Below are 21032 nucleotides of genomic sequence, written 5' to 3'. Positions count from 1 at the left end.
TGAGTGGTTCATCGTAGTATGCTGCGACCCTGTCTGTCTAAAGATGACGAGGATGGAGAAGAATCACCTGCTTCTAGAGAGGGTCCTGTCACAGTTGCCCCAAGCCACGATGTGGACGAAGAAGAGTTGTTGATTCTACCTCCGAGCCCCAGCACTCGATTACCTGCAGTCCCCAGTGCAGGCGGCGAGGGAACAACCTCGGTTGAAGAGATTGGAAATCCGAGTGACCCTGCACCCCCATCGGTCAAACGCTGGTCAGAACGGACAGCAGCAGGAGTGCCTCCTCACCGTTACAAACAAGATCAATTCATATGGTACCGTATCGTCCAGTAAGTCCAAGAATGTGAACGTTCGATGAAGGAACTCTCGCCCGTGGAATGGCGAGTTAAAGGAGAGTGAGAGTGTAAGGGGGAAGACCGGGGTGCAAGTACTTTCAGAGGAAGGGATCTGGAACTGCCGGGGCCGTGCCTCTGGTTGCAAGGGGAAGACAGACTGCGAGCACAGGAGTCAGGTGACTGGGAAGCTGGGGGCGTGTCCGGAGTGAGAGCTGGGAGGTCAGGTGACCGGGAAACTGGTGGCGTGGGTAGAGAGAGGAAGAGACGAGGACATTTGCGCGGGAAAGCGGAGCTGGGTCCTGCTCAGCAGAGCAGTGTGAGAGGGTCCAGGTTCCTGGCTCCAGTACTGGGAGCAAGAGCCGAGTGCAGTGGACCAGAGGAGTCAAGCCGATTAGAGGGAGAAGAGACGCAGGGTCTGTGGAGCCGAGCACATGAGGTGCCGTGTTATGGACTAGGGGCTTAGCGGGTAAAACCGGAGACCGCCCGCTGTCGCCAGAAGACGGAGCATTGTTTGGGCAGGGAAACCTGAAGGAATCAACACCGGCCTCAGCTGGCAACTGCCTTGTGGAGGAAAAGAGTCAGCTAAGTGTAAAAACTGTCGTTTACAACCGGTTCAACTCTGCTATATCTAGTTAAACTGTGAACTGTCAGTTAAAGACTTTTACCTGCTACTTCCCGTGTTTTCCCCCATATTTTCCCCTGTTACTACCTGCGTGGAGATAGACCCTGTTATTATAAACTTCCCCCTGTTTATTAACCCTGTATTGGCTGCTCTGTGTTTCTGTGTCGCTGCATCTAATGTACCCGTGTTACGTAATGGTACAATCTGCAACATTTATTAATGTATCGGACATATTGCAAAGGGAAAAAAATGTTGAACATATCAGTCTGCAATCAGTTACTAAGACATTTCTTAGGTTTTGTGACTTCACTGAGTGTCCTTATCTCCAATTGGAGAAGCTACTGGTGGTTATAGTATGACTGCAGAATGATGACATATTCAGTGCTACAACTCAGATCTTAAAGCTCCAATGAATAGTCTATAAAGAGTAACTGAACGTCCTTTTTTAATCATTTTGTCAAGCGTGGAGAGCTCTGAAACTTTGCAAATTACTTCGTTAGGAGATTTGCCTTCAATCCTGTAAAAAAAATGCATGTAAGTTGTTTCCAATCCACTGCTTATCGCAGTCTATTTGGTGCCATCAGCTGCATTGATATCAGAATGTGCTCATTTGGAGTACAGCTGATGGCAGTAAAAGGGTCAGGATCGGTCTCCTCTGAGTGTTGTGCTAATCAGAACAATCTTCTGCAGCAGCTTGTCCCCAGAGTTAGGGCTCTTTCACACGTCAGTGTGTCTGGTACCTGTGGTGACAGTTTCCACACGTACTGGAGACACTGACATATGTAGACCTATTCAAATGAATGGGTCTGCGCACATGTCAGTGTGTTTCCACGGACCCTTTGTCCATGGGCAAAACACATTGACATGTCTGTTTTTTACCCGCTGCATGGGCTGCAAAACGTCCCACACTGATGACACACGGATGACATCCGTGTATCATGCGTGTAACACGTACCGGCGCTTGGGAATCAGTGTACAGTTAGCGCTGTTCACAAGCGCCGAGTGCTGAATGCTGCTCTCATCATTGTTTCCTGCTGGCGCTGCGATCAGCACAACAGGAAACAATGTTGAGAGTAGTAGTCTGTCCCTACAGTGTCCAACTGTAAAAATAAGAATAAAATAAAAAATCCTTATACTCACCTGTTCTAATTGTCCCCCACTGTAATCCATGCAACCGCTCACGCCTAGTAGCCGGGGAGAATGACTCCTGCAGCAAGCAGGCCCGGAACTGCGCTGAGCCCAGTGAGTGACAGGCCACCCCTCGCTGACACCGAGGAGTCATTCTCCCCGGTTCCTCGGTGTAAGTGGTCGCATGGATTGCATGGATGTGCAATGTGTTTGTAATTGGCTTTTTTTTTTTTTACTTGTACTGTATGAAATAGTAGGTAAACGTCCAAGCTGAAGCCACCTCAAGAATGGTCAGGTCACTTCTTTTAACTGCTTCACATCTTTGGAAACATTAAGCGGTTAAGAGAAGCTCCAAAGACTAAACATATGTACCACAAGTTATTTTTACACTGCAATTCCTTTACTCATTCTTTTAAAGTCAGTTTTTTGTTTTTTTTCACAGGGGTTATAGAGTGGACCTGTCTGAAAAAGGCATTGTGTGCACATATCTGAACAGTTTATTGCAACTGCCATAAAGAACACATGCACCATAGCTCTCAACAATCCCATATTCTGCAGGACTGTGCTGATTTCAGGGCTCAGTCCCACATCCCATCACAGAAAAGCCATTCTATACTCACCTCTCCAATGTTTGCTCTGTAGCTCCTCATCCTTACAGGACTGGTCAGTGAATCAATTAAACTACATTATACTCACCTCTTTCTGGGATTACATCTGAAGGAACTTGAACTGAGAACTCAGTGTTGAGACTCTGCAGCTCTAACCACTGAGCTACAGCACTCCATGCTGAGCATAAGAGGATTTAGTTAACTTGACTCTACAATGCAGGCGATGCATTGCAGAGTCAAGCACAGACAGTACAGAAGCAGAGTATACATCTCCATTGAAATACATTGTGTATATAGCAATGTATTTTTATGGTGCCTGTATACTGATCTGAAGAAAATGATTTTTTGATCCTTTAAATAATAGTAGTATGTTTGTGAACAATTACAATTTTTTTTTCTTTTCTGGGCGTCACTGGGTCTTGAACCCACAACCTTAAAACATTATTGACACAGACACATCCTGCTGAGCCAAAAGCTCTTGTGAAATTGTTCCTAGAATTCTGTCTACTTGACCTGTACTGCAGGCTTCGACTATAGGCTTATTGTACTGATCTAAATACACTGCGGGGTACTATTTATGTAATTTTATTTTACAGGGAGAAAAAGAGATTTTTTCAGCCTATAAAATTGCTAAAAAATAATAGAGAAAAACATTTAATAATGAAAAAAATATTGTCATTTTTAATGCGTTTTGTAAAAAATAATGAACATCACAAATCAGCAAATAACATGGAGATATTTGGTGTCCCTGTAATCGTAACAACCTGCAGAACACAGCAATCAGATTATTTATGGGGATCAGCAAATGGCGTAAAAAAAATGGTGTGATTGATATTTTTTCTTTATTAAACCCATACAAAATGTAATAAAACAGTAATGCTGAGTACAGAAAAGCTTTGATTCTGCACTTAAAAACTCAGCAGCGCTTTTTTTTCTCCATGCATTTTTTTCAGAAGAAGTCTATAGAGAAAATGCACCAAAACCACAGAGTACTGATGAGCGAGCATGTATTTTTAACCCTTTCGGTGCGCACGCTCGGGTGTTCATCGAGTATTTTCGGAATGTTTGGCATCTACAGTGGGTACGTAAAGAATTCAGACCCCTTTCTACTTTTCACTTTTTGTTTCATTGCAGCCATTTGGTAAATTCTCTCATTAAAATACACTCTGCACCCCATCTTGAATGAAAAAAAAACAAAAATGTAGAAATTTTTGCAAATGTAATAAAAATTGAAAAACTGAAATATCACATGGTCATAAGTATTCAGATCCTTTGCTCAGACACTCATATTTAAGTCACATGCTGTCCATTTCCTTGTGATCCTCCTTAAGATGGTTCTACACCTTCATTGGAGTCCAGCTGTGTTTAATTAAACTAATGGGACTTGATTTGGAAAGGCACACACCTGTCTATATAAGACCTCACAGTTCACAGTGCATGTCAGACCAAATGAGAACCATGAGCTCAAAGGAACTGCCCAAGGAGCTCAGAGACAGAATTGTGGCAAGGCACAGATCTGGCCAAGGTTACAAAAGAATTTCTGCATTACTCAAGGTTCCTAAGAGCACAGTGGCCTCCATAGTCCTTAAATGGAAGAAGTTTGGGACCACCAGAAGTCTTCCTAGACCTGGCCGTCTAGCCAAACTGAGCAATCGTGGGAGAAGAGCCTTGGTGAGAGAGGTAAAGAAGAACCCCAAGATCACTGTGTCTGAGCTCCAGAGATGCAGTAGGGAGATGGGAAAAAGTTCCACAAAGTCAACTATCACTGCAGCCCTCCACCAGTCGGGCCTTTATGGCAGACTGGCCCGACGGAAGCCTCTCCTCAGTGCAAGACATATGAAAGCCTGCATACAGTTTGCTCAAAAACACATGACTCCCAGACTATGAGCAATAAGATTCTCTGGTCTGATGAGATGAAGATAGAATTTTTTGGTGATAATTCTAAGCGGTATGTGTGGAGAAAACCAGGCACTGCTCATCACCTGCCCAATACAATCCCAGCAGTGAAGCATGGTGGTGGCAGCATCATGCTGTGGGGGTGATTTTCAGCTGCAGGGACAGCACGACTGGATACAATTGAAGGAAACATGAATGCGGTCAAGTACAGAGATATCCTGGATGAAAACTTCTTCCAGAGTTCTCTGGACCTCAGACTTGGCCAAAGGTTCACCTTCCAACAAGACAAAGACCCTAAGCACACAGCTAAAATAACAAAGGAGTGGCTTCAGAACAACTCTGTGACCATTCTTGACTGCCCCAGCCACAGCCCTGACCTAAACCCAATTGAGCATCTCTGGAGAGACCTGAAAATTGATGTCCACCAACGTTCACCATCCAACCTGACGAAACTGGAGAGGATCTGCAAGGAAGAATGGCAGAGGATCTCCAAATCCAGGTGTGAAAAACTTGTCGCATCATTCCCAAGAAGACTCATGGCTGTACTAGCTCAAAAGGGTGCAACTACTCAGTATTGAGCAAAGGATCTGAATACTTATGACCATGTGATATTTCAGTTTTTCTTTAATACATTTGCAAAAATTTCTACATTTCCGTTTTTTTCAGTCAAGATGGGGTGCAGAGTGTACTTTAATGAGAAAAAAAAATTAACTTTATAGAATTTACCAAATTTAAAGGGGTCTGAATACTTTTCGTACCCACTGTATGTTTGAGCCACGACACATGCAGCCGCGGCGGCACTAACATAAATGCCGAGCATGCATGCCAAAAAGGGTTAACAACTCACTCATCACTACCGCAGAGTTCAGCAGCGTCTTCAGACGCTTCTATGTGGAGCCTAAAAAAATGCAGATACTTCATTAAGTGCAAAATCAAATCTTTTCTGTACTATAAAAAGCACCTTAAAAACGCGCCTTCACATCTGCATTACAAACGCATCAGATAAGGGGGAAGCGATTGTTATTGTGGAGTTTGGTGCGGACATCTGCTGAAAACATAAAACACAGTATTTCTACAACGTGTGAACACAGCCTTATAGACGCAAAAATGCCGGATGTCGTATAGTGAAGCTACATAATGATGAGAAAGTTCTGGCGGCTCCGACTGTGAATGATGAATAAAAAATAATCCACAGGTCCCAATGTGGCGCCCTGCTGCGCATTGGTGCCACAGATCCCAGAGGGGTGCATGGACGGATTCCTCCACAAGAGGCCCTCATAGCATTCACACACCTCCACCTTCCACCTCAGACCACCAGAGGGAGCCCGTTAGGGATATAAATAGGGAAGGTGGAGCTAGGCAGTCAGTCAGTCTGCTGCAGCCAGAGAGGTTGTCAGGTCAGTCCAGACTCAGAGAGCTCGAGTTAGTGAGCCTAAGGCGTGCCGACGCCAAAAGAGCGGTGAAGAGTAGCGAGGCCTACTGCCCGTGTGAAGCCTAGCGAGGGCCCTGAGCGTAGCCGAAGGCGAGTGGAAAGAGAGTAACATAGGGGGCAGAGGAGCTTTACCCGCTCACCCCAAAACCATTTACCGGACACCAGGTCCGCGTCTGCAGGGATCCCTTACGCCCAGCAGAAACAACCGGAACCCCTGGTGAAATATATGTCCCAGGAACACCAAAAGCTGACTGTTATACCAGGGTCAGGAGTCACAGAGGCCCAAGAGACCGGGGACTGTGATCTCCAACAGAAGGCCCTACCACCAGGTCAGCCGGTGCAAGACAGAGACGAAGTTAGGCCTATCTCCAGGCAGGTCATAAACTTATCAAGGAAAGGCAAGGAACAGGAGGCCCCACACCCGCTCACTGGGGAGAATCCTGATATGCACCCTTTGCTCTACAGTGCCCTGGATCGTGCCTGAAACACCACCAGTAAAGGTACTAAAGTGAACTCCAGTGTGCGTGCCTCTTCTTCTATCCTTCCTCTGACCTGGCTGGGTCCCCTCTGTCCTGCATCCCTTCTACTGCGCTGCCCTGAGGCCCCGCTCCACCTGTGGGGAGCCGCACCAACTAAGCTGCCTGAACACCGGCCTCAGAGGACTGTTGCAGCGCTGGTGATCCTCTCCAGACACCACGGGTGGCATCACGAACATTCCCCTATCCCATATAACTTTTCCCCATTCCTTCTTTAAAGAGTGACCCCAGGGTACGGGCCCGGGAGCCGGCCACCGCGACATCCCCCAAACTAACAGCAAGGCCCGGGCGCCGAGTCGTCCCCATCCCCTGGGCGCGTCATCTCTTCCTGGCGTCACGAACAGGATTCCGTGCCCGCTGCAACGACGGAGTGTTGTGCCCGTTGCCACCAGGTACTGTGCGCCTTTAATCAGAACTGTGTATTAAACTGTGGCGAAGATCGCCGCCATTGTTGTGCTGCCGAGCGGGAAGAAGGGCTTAACCGCGGGAAAATGAGAGGCGTACCTGCTGAAGCGCACAAAGCCCCGAACACGCCCCACGCCTTGACGTTAAACCAGGAAGCGCCAGGTCCTGGAAGGAGCCCCGGTGAGCGCTCTGACGTAGGATGCAAGCGACGCAAGGTCCTGGAGGAAGACCATCACCTGCGGAGCTGCGGCCTACCGGAAGAAAAGAAAAGAAGGTAGGCCACGGTTAGCTAGGGGAGCGCCAGAATGTCCGAAGAACAGCACAACGCTTGAGTACCGGTTAACCGCCCTGATGTAACGCTTGTCATACCCATGGCCCTACCGTACATCCCTGGAGTGAAGTGGCGCCCCCAGTACAGCGGCAAACCAGATACCTTGTCTGGATTCAAAAGGAAACTATGAGGTATACTGGACATGTACTCTATGACAGGCAAGCAAAGAGCCACTGTTGTATTGGGACAATTGACTGGTGCTGCGGAGCGAGAAGACCAGGAGTCAGTGTCCGCAATCTTTAAAATGTTACAGACTGTCTTTGAGAATCGTACTGAGACAGACCTCCGGATGAGGTTCTACAGCTGCTCTCAGCAACCGGAGGACAGTGTTCGGGACTATGCCTTGCGTTTACAAGGGGCCCTGCGAGCTCTGAAACAGGTTAGTCCAACCAGCATCGATAATGAAAATAAAATGCTGAAGGTACAGTTTATCCGGGGACTGAGGTCTCAAGAGGAGAGCAGGACTGTGCGTTGGTGGTGGGTGGATCATCCAGATGCCACCTTTGACACCCTTAATGACATGGCTATAAAAGGACTGCAGTCCCTGGAAACAACTGCTATCCAATGTTACCAGGGTGGAGCCACCCCAGTACCTGCAGCGTCCACCTTTTCCCCGGTGGCTGCTGAAGCCAAGGTTCCAGCAACGTCCCCTAGTGAGCTGGACAGCCTGCGCTCTGAAGTGCGTCAGTTGAGCAAAACCCTGACCACTGTACTGAGTGCCCTGCAGCTGCAGACGGAGCCCGAGGAGGAAGGAAGGATCCTGCTAGCCGACAGCCCTGAGGATGTCCCCTGGATGAGAAGGAGGAGGAGGACAACGCCACCCCCTGGGAGGATCAGTGACCAATGCCGCCCACCAAAGGACCCTGTCTGCCACAAGACAGGTCACGCCATCTGGAGCTGTCCTTTAAATGAGCAAACCCTGGGGCCGAGGGCCGACACCCTGGAGTAGACCCCTCAGGCCCATCAAACTAGTACCGCAGGTTCGTGGGAGGAAGACCTTTCCTGTACATCGTGCTGGACGGCATCGCGACACCCGCTCTGCTGGACCAGGATCTCAGGTAACCATCATGCCTGATGTCCTCTACAAAAGGTTCTGGTCCATAGACGAACTTCACCCACCAGATCCAGATCTTTCCGCGTATGCCTCAAACGGCCTCCCCCTTAACCTAGTCGGGGTTAAGGATGTGGCAGTAAAGGTGGGAAGAGTGGAACTGAAGGACCAGGGACTAATTGTAGTAGAGACTAATCCTGATTATACAGACTTGTATGTGGTACTTGGCACAAATATTGTTAGTAACTGTTTGGGAGAAGTGGTGTTCTTGCTCCAACAGATAGCTGACACTGCCAGACCAGGGCATTCGAGGGCGCTCCAGAAAGAGATCCGAGCCCTTATGTACCAGCAACAGGTAAAGCTAACAAGCAGTGAAATTGGTAATGTACGGGTGACAGACCTGATACCCATTGTGATTACCCCGATGAGTGAAATGCTGATTTGGTGTAGAGCAGCAATAGGTCTCAAAGGACGGAGCTACCAGGTGGTAGTAGAGTCCCTTAGCTCGGAGCATAGACCTACACTCTTGACTGCCAGAGGGGTAGTGGATGTACGCAATGGGAGGGTGCCTGTACGCCTCCTAAACTATGGGGAGGACGAGATTAGATTACCACGCTACGCCACTGTTGCCAAACTGTACACAGTAAATAAAACTCCACACACACGGCGGAGTCCTTAACCTCACCAGAAGAAGTAGAGGATAATGACCCGGCAACCCAGGTGGAGGATTGGTGTCAACAGCTCCATGTTGGGACAGACACCACTCCTGCCCATCAGAAGCAGGGTGTACACCGGGTGGTTCAGGAATATGCGCAGGTATTCAGTAAGCACCCACTTGACTTTGGGAGGATTAAGGGGGTCGAACACCATATCCCCACAGGTGACCATCCATCCATCAAAGAACGTTACAGGCCTATACCACCAGCACGCTACCAGAAGGCGAAAGAGATGTTGCACGACATGAAGAAGGCAGGGATAGTAAGGGATAGTTGTAGTCCTTGGGCAGCTCCCCTAGTTCTAGTCAGGAAAAAGGATGGAAGCATGAGAATGTGTGTAGATTACAGACAAGTAAATCGCATTACACATAAAGATGCATACCGTTTACCACATATAGAGGAATCCCTGGCTGCCTTAAAGTCTGCAAATTACTTCTCCACCCTTGAGCTCACTAGTGGGTACTGGCAAGTAGCTGTTGCTGAGCAGGATCGGGAGAAGACGGCCTTCACCACCCCGATGGGACTCTGAGAGTTCTATAGTATGGCGTTTGGACTCTGCATCGCCCCCGGAACGTTCCAGAGATTGATGGAGTGCTGCCTGGGACACCGTAACTTCGAGACTGTACTACTATACCTGGACAACGTGATAGTGTACTTCAAAACGTATGAGGACCACTTGAAGCACCTGGCAGAGGTATTTGAGTCGCTGTCCCGGTATGGGATGAAGCTGCAGCCCTCAAAGTGCCACCTGCTCAAGCGAAAGGTACAGTACCTGGGGCACATTGTTATTCCAGAGGGAGTAGCACCAGACCCGGAGAAGGTCACTGCCATCCAGAAATGGCCGGAGCCGAAGAGCCTCAAGGAGGTACGCCAGTTCCTGGGACTAGTCGGGTATTACCGGAGGTTTGTGAAGGACTATACCTAGAAAGCGGCGCCTTTGCAAGATCTCCTATTAGAACAGTCCGGGAGAGCCAGAAACCCCCCGTTCCAGTGGGGTAAGGAGCAAGCTGAATCCTTTGAGGTGATGAAGGGGATCCTGACTGGCGAAGAGATCCTAGCCTACCCTGACTACAGCCAACTGTTCCTACTGTACACTGATGCCAGCAACGAAGGATTAGGAGCTGTACTGAGTCAGAAGCAGAATGGCCGAGAAAAGGTGATCACCTATGCAAGCAGGAAGCTCCGCCCGACCGAGAGGAACCCAGAGAACTATAGCAGCTTCAAGTTGGAGTTCCTGGCCCTGGTCTGGGCCATCACCGAGCGGTTCAAGCACTACCTAGCCTCCAGTAAGTTCACTGCCTTCACTGATAATAACCCCTTGACTCATCTGGAGACAGCCCAGCTAGGAGCCATGGAACAACGATGGAAGGCTCGGCTGTCAAACTACCAATTCACTATTAAGTACTGGGCGGGCCGCAAGAACGCCAACGCCGATGCCCTGTCCAAGATGCCTCACCAGTTGGACACTGAAGAAGAGGATGACCTGGAGGAGATTGAACTACCTGCCTTTCATCGGAATGGAATGGTCCACGAGCAACGAGCCTCCAGGAGGCATCGCGGTAAGACGTTAACCCCCCTGCCTCACCACAGCTGGAAGGAGACCCAGGACAGCGACCCGGTTGTCAGCCGTATCAAAGAGCTGATAACACAGGAAGGTTCCTCCCTGGAGAAGGACGAGTCTCTACAAGCCAAGCAGCTGTGGAATGAGAAGAGCCGGCTGTTCATCTATAGAGAGAAGCTGTGCCGGAGGTACGTCAACCCCAAAACCCATGAGAAGGTATGGCAGATAGTGGTGCCCAAGACAGACATCCAGATGGTGTTGGAAGCCTACCATGATCAGGCGGGGCACTTTGGCTGGAAGAAGCTAGAAACCCTGCTAAAGTGTCGGTTTTATTGGGTAGGAATGCGCAGTTCCATTGAGAGGTGGTGCCGGAATTGTGGACCCTGTAGCCTCAGAAGAAAAGACTACTGCAGCCAGAAGGCACCCCTGCAACCCCTCAAGATGACTTGACCCTTGGAGATCGTGGCCCTGGATCATGTCAAGCTGTCACCCAGCAGGTCAGGATATTCCTATGCCCTGACCATGGTGGATCACTACTACCGGTTCCTGGTGGTCGCCCCCGTCAAGGACCTACGGCAGAAACTGCGGCGAAGACATTTCAGGCGTACTTCTGCAGGCCCCATGGATACCCGGAGCAGGTGCTGACGGATCAAAGCCCAGCCTTTGAAGTCGAATTGTTCAAGGAGTTCTGCCATCTGTACGGGTGTAAAAAGATCCGTACTACACCGTACCACCCCCAAACCAACGGTCTCTGTGAAAAGATGAATAACATCGTCATCGACCTGCTGAAGACCTTACCACTAGAGGAAAGAAATCAGTGGCCAGACCTACTACCTGACCTGGTAGATCTGTACAACCACATACCTGTGAGTTCCACCAAATGTACTCCAGCATATCTCATGCGAGCCAGACCCAGGAACTTGCCCATGGACCTGGAGCTTGGTGTAGTAGAACCAGAAGCAGATATGTCCACTGAGGACTGGGACATGACCAGACAGGAACAGTACAGAAGAGTACAGGCCTGTGTCGAAGACAGTCTCACTCGGGTAAGGGACAATCAGAAAGCCCACTACAATAAAAGTGCGCCCGCAGAACCCTTCACACCAGGAGAAGTGGTGTTAAAGAGGAAAAGGAGAATCCACAAACTTGATTACCAGTGGGAGAGAGAACCCTACACTGTGTCAAATTCAAGATTTGATAACAAGAAGACCTGTTTGATTAGCAAAGACGGAGGAATAACGACTGCAACGGTATCTAGAGACCATCTGAAGTTGTGTCCAGACCTGTTAAAGCCCCAAGAAGAAGTGCCTCTCACCGTACCGGAGGAGCCTAAAGAAGCAGTACTCCATACTGACTTAGGAGATTTCCCGGCAGATTGGCCTCAACTAGGAGGAGCAGTAATAATACCTGTGATCCATTTCTTTCAACAGCCAGAAGACCCTCCACAGCAAGTAGAACCTGTAAGTGCTTCAGAAGAGCCTGCTCAAGAAGAATCCCCGGAAGAAGGAACCCCGGTTGGAGCAGAGCAAGAAGGCCCAGCCAATGGTACACTTGCCAGTCCCATAGAGAGGTTAAGGCAGTTTTACAATCTACCCACACGTAGAACTGACAGGGTAGCAGGCGGTGCAGACACAGATACCATCCACACTCCTGTACTACGCAGATCGACACGTAGCGCACGAGGTCAGACCCCTGTCAGATACAGAAAATAGAGAAGGAAACTCTGACAGTGTAAATAGTTGCCCTTGGGGTATTATATTGTGTATCTTCATGTATGAATTCCTTAACTTGTGTTTTGCCTTATAATGGACAATCTAAGTGAAATGGACACTTTCCCTTGTTGCCTCTAGTTACCCGTCAGGGTACATAAAGAACTTTGTGGCTGAGGACTGTGTGCAGCCCAAAAACTGTTGCTGTAAATAATTTCACTTCCTGGAGTGCCCCTTTAGGTGACTTCAGAACAAAAACCTGTCTGGTGTGGCACAAGCGGAGGTCCAACTCAGGATCGCCATGCTCTGCAGCCACCCCAGGGCCTACGTGGAGGGTTTGCTTTGGACAGGTCCCTCAAGCTACCAAGTACTTAGACCTGTGAGATGGACACCATGTTAGGGGACCTCACCGGAAGAGACTTGAATTGTGAGGTTGCTTATTGTATTGTACATATCTATATCTTGCCTCTAATGTTTTATATGTAACGTTCAAGCAAGGTGCCTCCCATAAATACTCAGTGTTACAGTGTGCTACTTTATTTGTCCATTATATATGGAGGTAGCTGCTCTTAGTAAGCACCTGTTCACACCTATTTTTTGTATTGGAAGTGCCGTCATTTTCTTTGTTACTAGATTTAGCGTTGACTGAGCACTCCACCCCCACCCCCATGCCGCAGGTGGTTTTAAATGCATCAGGATCTGTCTTTCCCACACATAAGCAGACGGAGGTCTCTTAGAGAGGTATTCACATTGGTAGGTCCTGACATCGAGAAACGCCTTACCGCAGCTGTCAGGTACACATGAATTGGCCAATTTATGCGCTAAGATTTCTCATTTATTTACAGCAGTAATGCTATTCATTTTCCATACTTCATATTTACATGCGCTAAAAAAAAATTTCAAAAAATGTTTTCATTTATTTCTCTTTTCTACAGCAGTTATGCTATTCATATTTCATATCTATATACTCAGTGTTACAGTGTGCTACTTTATTTGTTCATTATATATGGAGGTAGCTGCTCTTAGTAAGCACCTGTTCACACCTATTTTTTGTAGTGGAAGTGCCGTCATTTTCTTTGTTACTAGATTTAGCGTTGACTGAGCACTCCACCCCCACCCCCATGCCGCAGGTGGTTTTAAATGCATCAGGATCTGTCTTTCCCACACATAAGCAGACGGAGGTCTCTTAGAGAGGTATTCACATTGGTAGGTCCTGACATCGAGAAACGCCTTACCGCGGCTGTCAGGTACACATGAATTGGCCAATTTATGCGCTAAGATTTCTCATTTATTTACAGCAGTAATGCTATTCATTTTCCATACTTCATATTTACATGCGCTAAAAAAATGTTTCAAAAATTTTTTTCATTTATTTCTATTTTCTACAGCAGTTATGCTATTCATATTTCATATCTATATACTCAGTGTTACAGTGTGCTACTTTATTTGTTCATTATATATGGAACTAGCTGCTCTTAGTAAGCACCTGTTCACACCTATTTTTTGTAGTGGAAGTGCCGTCATTTTCTTTGTTACTAGATTTAGCATTGACTGAGCACTCCACCCCCACCCCCATGCCGCAGGTGGTTTTAAATGCATCAGGATCTGTCTTTCCCACACATAAGCAGACGGAGGTCTCTTAGAGAGGTATTCACATTGGTAGGTCCTGACATCGAGAAACGCCTTACCGCGGCTGTCAGGTACACATGAATTGGCCAATTTATGCGCTAAGATTTCTCATTTATTTACAGCAGTAATGCTATTCATTTTCCATACTTCATATTTACATGCGCTAAAAAAAAATTTTCAAAAATTTTTTTCATTTATTTCTATTTTCTGCAGCAGTTATGCTATTCATATTTCATATCTATATACTCAGTGTTACAGTGTGCTACTTTACTTGTTCACCAACAAGAGGTGAGCAGGACGCACTGATGACGTCGCGCTGCCCCGGAAGATAAGAGAATCGTGACCTCCCGTCCAGCTGCCAGGTAGCAATGATCCGGACGCTGGACCGGAGACCCGGGAATCCATCGGCTCATCTCTAGTCCAAACTGTCCCAGATACAGCAAACAGTCCCAGATTTGGGTCTACAACCTGCAGTCTTGGCCATCTTCTGAATGTTCCTCACTACCAGCGCTCCTCTGACAACTCCTCCTGTCAGGGGAGAGAGGTAATGGTAAATGGGCGTGGATTGAGGTGTGGCCAAAATTTGCCACATTTGGAAAATTTATGGGCAAAGCTGAAAAGGCAGGTGCGAGCAGGGAGACCTACAAACCTAAATCAGTTACACCAGTTTTGTCAGGAGAAATGGGCCCAAATTCCGACCAACTATTGTGAGAAGCTTGTGGAAGGATATCCCAAACATTTGACCCAAGTCATTTAGTTTAAGGGCAATGGTACCAAATACTAATGAAATGTATGTAAACTTTTGACTTTGCAGTAAGTAATAAAAATGCCTTAAAACATTCTCTCTGTCTCATTATTCTGGCATTTGGCAAATATTAAAAATTATGGTAATCCTAATTGACCTAAAACGGGAAAGGTTTATTCTGATTTCATGTCAGATATTGAGAAAAACATGCATGTGTGTCTTTTTATATAGTGTATGTAAACTTCCGGTTTCAATTATATATAGGAAACCACAGCAAACTGTACTTTACTATAGAAAGGGCCACTGCAAAGAAACATATACTGCTCAGTATGTATTTTTTTACAATGTGTCCTTATGGTCGACTATGCCTAGGTATCCATCCTGATTGTGGCCACTGTTGGGCGCATTCCTCCTGATTGTATGCGCCCAAGCTACACAGCGCCTTAGCTACACAGAATTCATGAAATCCTTTTCACCAGAACATTGGCATAGAGAAGAAAAATTGCCAAAGCTTAGTTGTGCCACAATGTTGCAACTTCTCCCATTTTTACAGCAGATCCACTAACTTTTTGAGAACTTGGCGGCACTTAGTGGGAGGGGTATGTCCTGGCAATTTATGCAACAAAAAAGGGGCACAAATTATAGCAGAAATATACCCCATTCCATGGTACTCGTGCAGCTGAAAGATGCCCTAAATTCATTTGCGTCTTAATAAATTTGGTACATTTTATTCCAACAAACCCAGGATCAAGACTGAGGTATAAAATGCAAGTCTTGATGAATTCCCTTTATTATGTATGTATGCTTTTATCTAACAACCTGAGGACTTAGACCAACAATAAAAGCTCTAGATTCTGGATGCATAAGATGAAGGAAATGGAATGTGTAAAGTACATTTGCTTTCATGGTCCTTTGAAGATGACTGTCAATGTGACCACTGGGCAATTGTCCTTGTAAATGTATGTCATGACACTATTCACTCCTAACAATGATGTTATTGATGCATATTCTCTTCCTCTGCAGGAATCATAAGAATGATATTAAGATATATGAATTTCTTGTGTTTTCCTGTCTGTACGGATGAGCAAGCAGTTTTACAACCCGCAGGCATTAATGTGCTGCTCTTGGGGTTAAACAAAGAAGCAACTGTCTTAACTATCTTCTATGCATGATTCTTTCTTTATCTGTCGGCCTGTCAGAGAGCTGCTATTTATACTTTTTTTTACTGCAAACTTATTATTTGCAGAACTACTTTCTCCACTGCAGCAGCTTAGTGCCCTCTTTCTCATTCTGTACTTGACTTTGAATTGTGCAAACTTGTACATATAGTATGAGACCACTGCAACCAATTACTGAGCTTAGCAGTCTTGTACCACATGTGTTGACATGACTGCTGAGCACTGTGATTGGTTGCAGTGGTCACTTGCTGTAGTCATGACATCATCAATGCAACTGTGTCAACAAAGACTAAGGCCAGCGCTGGAGCGGCAATGAGTAAGAGAGTCCGTTTGTGTGCAAAAAAAAGCAGTTGTTTTTTATCAGAATGCTAAATCCCATTTTCATCCTTTTTTGATCAGTGCATCAGTATGGCATCTGTTTTTCTCATATGAAAAAAAAAATTCTATACAGTACAGACCAAAAGTTTTGACACGCCTTCTCATTTAAAGATTTTTCTGTATTTTCATGACTATGAAAATTGTACATTCACACTGAAGGCATCAAAACTATGAATTAACACATGTGGAATTATATACTTAACAAAAAAAGTGTGAAACAACTGAAAATATGTCTTATATTCTAGGTTCTTCAAAGTAGCCACCTTTTGCTTTGATGACTGCTTTGCACACTCTTGGCATTCTCTTGATGAGCTTCAAGAGGTTGTCACCGGAAATGGTCTTCCAACAATCTTGAAGGAGTTCCCAGAGATGTTTAGCACTTGTTGGCCCTTTTGCCTTCACTCTGCGGTCCAGTTCACCTCAAACCATCTCCATTGGGTTCAGGTCTGGTGACTGTGGAGGCCAGGTCATCTGGCATAGCACCCCATCACTCTCCTTCTTGGTCAAATAGCCCTTACACCGCCTGGAGGTGTGTGTGGGGTCATTGTCCTGTTGAAAAATAAATGATGGTCCAACTAAACGCAAACCGGATGGAATAGCATGCCGCTGCAAGATGCTGTGGTAGCCAAGCTGGTTCAGTATGCCTTCAATTTTGAATAAATCCCCAACAGTGTCACCAGCAAAGCACCCCCACACCATCACACCTCCTCCTCCATGCTTTACGGTGGGAACCAGGCATGTAGAGTCCATCCGTTCACCTTTTCTGCGTCGCACAAAGACACGGTGGTTGGAACCAAAGATCTCAAATTTGGACTCATCAGACCAAAGCACAGATTTCCACTGGTCTAATGTCCATTCCTTGTGTTCTTTAGCCCAAACAAGTCTCTTCTGCTTGTTGCCTGTCCTTAGCAGTGGTTTCCTAGCAGCTATTTTACCATGAAGGCCTGCTGCACAAAGTCTCCTCTTAACAGTTGTTGAAGAGATGTGTCTGCTGCTAGAACTCTGTGTGGCATTGACCTGGTCTCTAATCTGAGCTGCTGTTAACCTGCGATTTCTGAGGCTGGTGACTCAGATAAACTTATCCTCAGAAGCAGAGGTGACTCTTGGTCTTCCTTTCCTGGGGTGGTCCTCATGTGAGCCAGTTTCTTTGTAGCGCTTGATGGTTTTTGCAACTGCACTTGGGGACACTTTCAATGTTTGCCCAATTTTTCGGACAGACTGACCTTCATTTCTTAAAGTAATGATGGCCACTCGTTTTTCTTTACTTAGCTGCTTTTTTCTTGCCATAATAGAAATTCTATCAGTCTATTCAGTAGGACTATCAGCTGTGTATCCACCAGACTTCTGCACAACACAACTGATGGTCCCAACCCCATTTATAAGGCAAGAAATCCCACTTATTAAACCTGACAGGGCACAATTGTGAAGTGAAAACCATTTCCGGTGACTATCTCTTGAAGCTCATCAAGAGAATGCCAAGAGTGTGCAAAGCAGTCATCATAGCAAAAGGTGGCTACTTTGAAGAACCTAGAATATAAGACATATTTTCAGCTGTTTCACACTTTTTTGTTAAGTATATAATTCCACATGTGTTAATTCATAGTTTTGATGCCTTCAGTGTGATTGTACAATTTTCATAGTTATGAAAATACAGAAAATCTTTAAATGAGAAGGTGTGTCCAAACTTTTGGTATGTACTGTATATATATGTGTGTGTGTGTCTGTGTGTGTGTGTGTGTGTGTGTGTGTGTGTGTGTGTGTGTGTGTGTGTGTGTGTGTGTATATATATATATATATACACATATGTATATATACACATTTATATAGCCAAGATTCTTCTACACATGAAGCAGTAAAATTTGCTAATAAGTTGAAAAAATAAAAATGTCTCTGTTTTTTTTAACAGAATCAGACCACAAAAAATGACAAGTGAACATGCCAATAAACTATAATGGGTATGTGTTGTATCTATAAAGAGAATGGATAGAACACAGGCGTGACACATGGATGTGCGATATGGGGTTAAGGCTGATTTTGTCATTTTTAGTTAGGGCAAGCCTATATCTTAAAAAAATGAAACATAGAAAACCCCTTTAAAATCTTCACACTAATGAAAGTCAACAGGCCAAACAGTTATCTACTAGGGTTATGTGTTTCAGAAAACGGCTGAAAAATCACTTCAAGAGGCTTGAAAAACTCTTCCCATTCATTTCTATTGTAAAACCACTTTGCAGTTCATATGTTCAGCCTTTTGAGAGTTTTTTTTCCCTCTTCAGGATTTCTTCAAAACGACTCCTGATTAAATCTGCTCCAAACTAGGCACTGTTCAATCAAAAGTCTGCCAAAAACTGAAATAAACATTCCCAAAGATGCTACAAAATGTTTTCAAAACTGCTTCATAAATTGTTTCAAGAAATGAAAAATGACTCCAAATACTCACAAAGATGTACTGTATCCTAAAGTGATTTCCACTAGAAAACTCATACAGGTGCTTCTCACAAAATTAGAATATCATCAAATATTTAATTTATTTCAGTTCTTCAATACAAAAAGTGAAACTCATATATTATATAGATTCATTACAAACAGAGTGATCTATTTCAAGTGTATATTTCTGTTAATGATGATTATGGCTTATAGCCAATGAAAACACAAAAGTCATTATCTCAGTAAATTAGAATACTTTATAACAACAGCTTGAAAAATGTTTTTCAAATCCGAAATGTTGGCCTACTGAAATGTATGTTCAGTAAATGCACTCAATACTTGGTCGGGGCTCCTTTTGTATCAATTTAATGCATCAATGCGGCGTGGCATGGAGGCAATCAGCCTGTGGCTCTGCTGAGGTGTTATGGAAGCCCAGGTTGTTTTGATAGCAACCTTCAGCTCATCTGCATTGTTGGGTCTGGTGTCTCTCATCTTCCTCTTGACAATACCCCATAGATTATCTATGGGGTTATGGTCAGGCGAGTTTGCTGGCCTATCAAGCACAGTGATGCTGTTGTTTTTAAACCAGGTGTTGGTACTTTTGGCAGTGTGGACAGGTGCCAAGTCCTGCTGGAGAATGAAATTTCCATCTCCAAAAAGCTTGTCGGCAGAGGGAAGCATGAAGTGCTCTAAAACTTCCTGGTAGACAGCTGTGCTGACTTTGGTATTGATAAAACATAGTGGACCTACACCAGCAGATGACATGGCTCCCCAAACCATCACTGATTGTGGAAACTTCATACTAGACCTCAAGCAGCTTGGATTGTGTGCCTCTCCACTCTTCCTCCAGACTCTGGGACCTTGATTTACAAATGAAATGCAAAATTTACTTTTATCTGAAAACAACACCTCAGACCACTGAGCAACAGTCCAGGTCTTTTTCTCCTTGGCCCAGGTAAGACACTTCTGGCGTTGTCTATTGGTCATGAGTTACTTGACACAAGGAATGCGACACTTGTAGCCCTTGTCCCGGATGCGTCTGTATGTGGTGGCTCTTGAAGCAATGACTCCAGCAGCAGCCCACTCCTTGTGAATCTCTCCCAAATTTTTGAATGGCCTTTTTCTACCACACTTTTTCCTTCCACTAAACTTTCCATTAATATGCTTGGATACAGCATTCTGTGAACAGCCAGCTTCTTTAGCAATGATCTTTTGTGGCTTTCCCTCCTTGTGGAGTGTGTCAATGACTGCCTTCTGGACATCTGTCAAGTCAGCAGTCTTCCCCATGATTGTGGAGCCTACTGAAACAGACTAAGGGACCTATTTAAATTCTTGGGAAGCCTTTGCTGGCGTTTTTTGTTACTTATTCTAATTTACTGAGATAATCACTTTTGTGTTTTCATTGGCTGTAATCCATAATCATCAACATTAACAGAAATAAACGCTTGAAATAGATCACTCTGTTTGTAATGAGTCTACATAATATATGAGTTTCATTTTTTGCATTGAAGAACTGAAATAAATAAAATTTTTGATGATATTCTAATTTTGTGAGAAGCACCTGTAGTTTTTGACAGTCTCAATAAAAACTCTAAGTGTACATAACCTTAGAATAATTGGCAGAAATTACTACTTTTTCTGTGATACAAAATACAAAAAAAAATTAAGCTATGTTTACAGAAAATTTCCATTGTGGATTTGGTCGAAAATTTATAACAAATCTGAAATGTATGCAGGAGAAAATCTACATGTGGAATGTGTGGAGAAAATCTACATATGGAATGTGTGGATTTTGTCACAGACTTGGGGTGGAACGTAACAATATTGCATTCTAAAGGGTGAAAATCATTGGCTTTTCTGCACAAGAATAGCTATGCTGCAAATCTGAAAATCCACAGCATGCTATTTTTTTGCTCAAATTTAAAACAAGAAACATTCATAATAATTATTTAAACCAGCCCCCTTCTCCATCACCGTTGATTGAAAGACAGTAAATGGGCCTTACGGTTTGGCTTAGTTTATCAGGTAAGCATGCCCCCATCTCTGAATCGGCTTTTGAGAACTGCATTAGTCAAATTGTTACACTCACGCCACTAGGTTCAGATAGGGCAAGACGGGTGTCACAAACCGATCGGAGCCACGTGCCCCTGATCCTTCCTCATAACTTCCGTGAGTTCCGGGTTTAGGATAATGTGAAGCGAGCTTATAAATTTTATATATTTATTTACTCAAAAGAGCGATGCTAGGTACAATATATACAAGCGGTTACAAGATATATATATACAGTAGTCAGACAAATACAGTAAGGAAGCAGTAATACGATACAGTAAAATTAAAAGGAATAA

Source organism: Phyllobates terribilis, unplaced genomic scaffold (genome assembly GCF_046119375.1).
Source record: "Phyllobates terribilis strain yellow unplaced genomic scaffold, ASM4611937v1 Scaffold_2__4_contigs__length_985480577, whole genome shotgun sequence".
Lineage (NCBI taxonomy): Eukaryota > Metazoa > Chordata > Amphibia > Anura > Dendrobatidae > Phyllobates > Phyllobates terribilis.
This window is presented reverse-complemented; position numbering follows the sequence as displayed.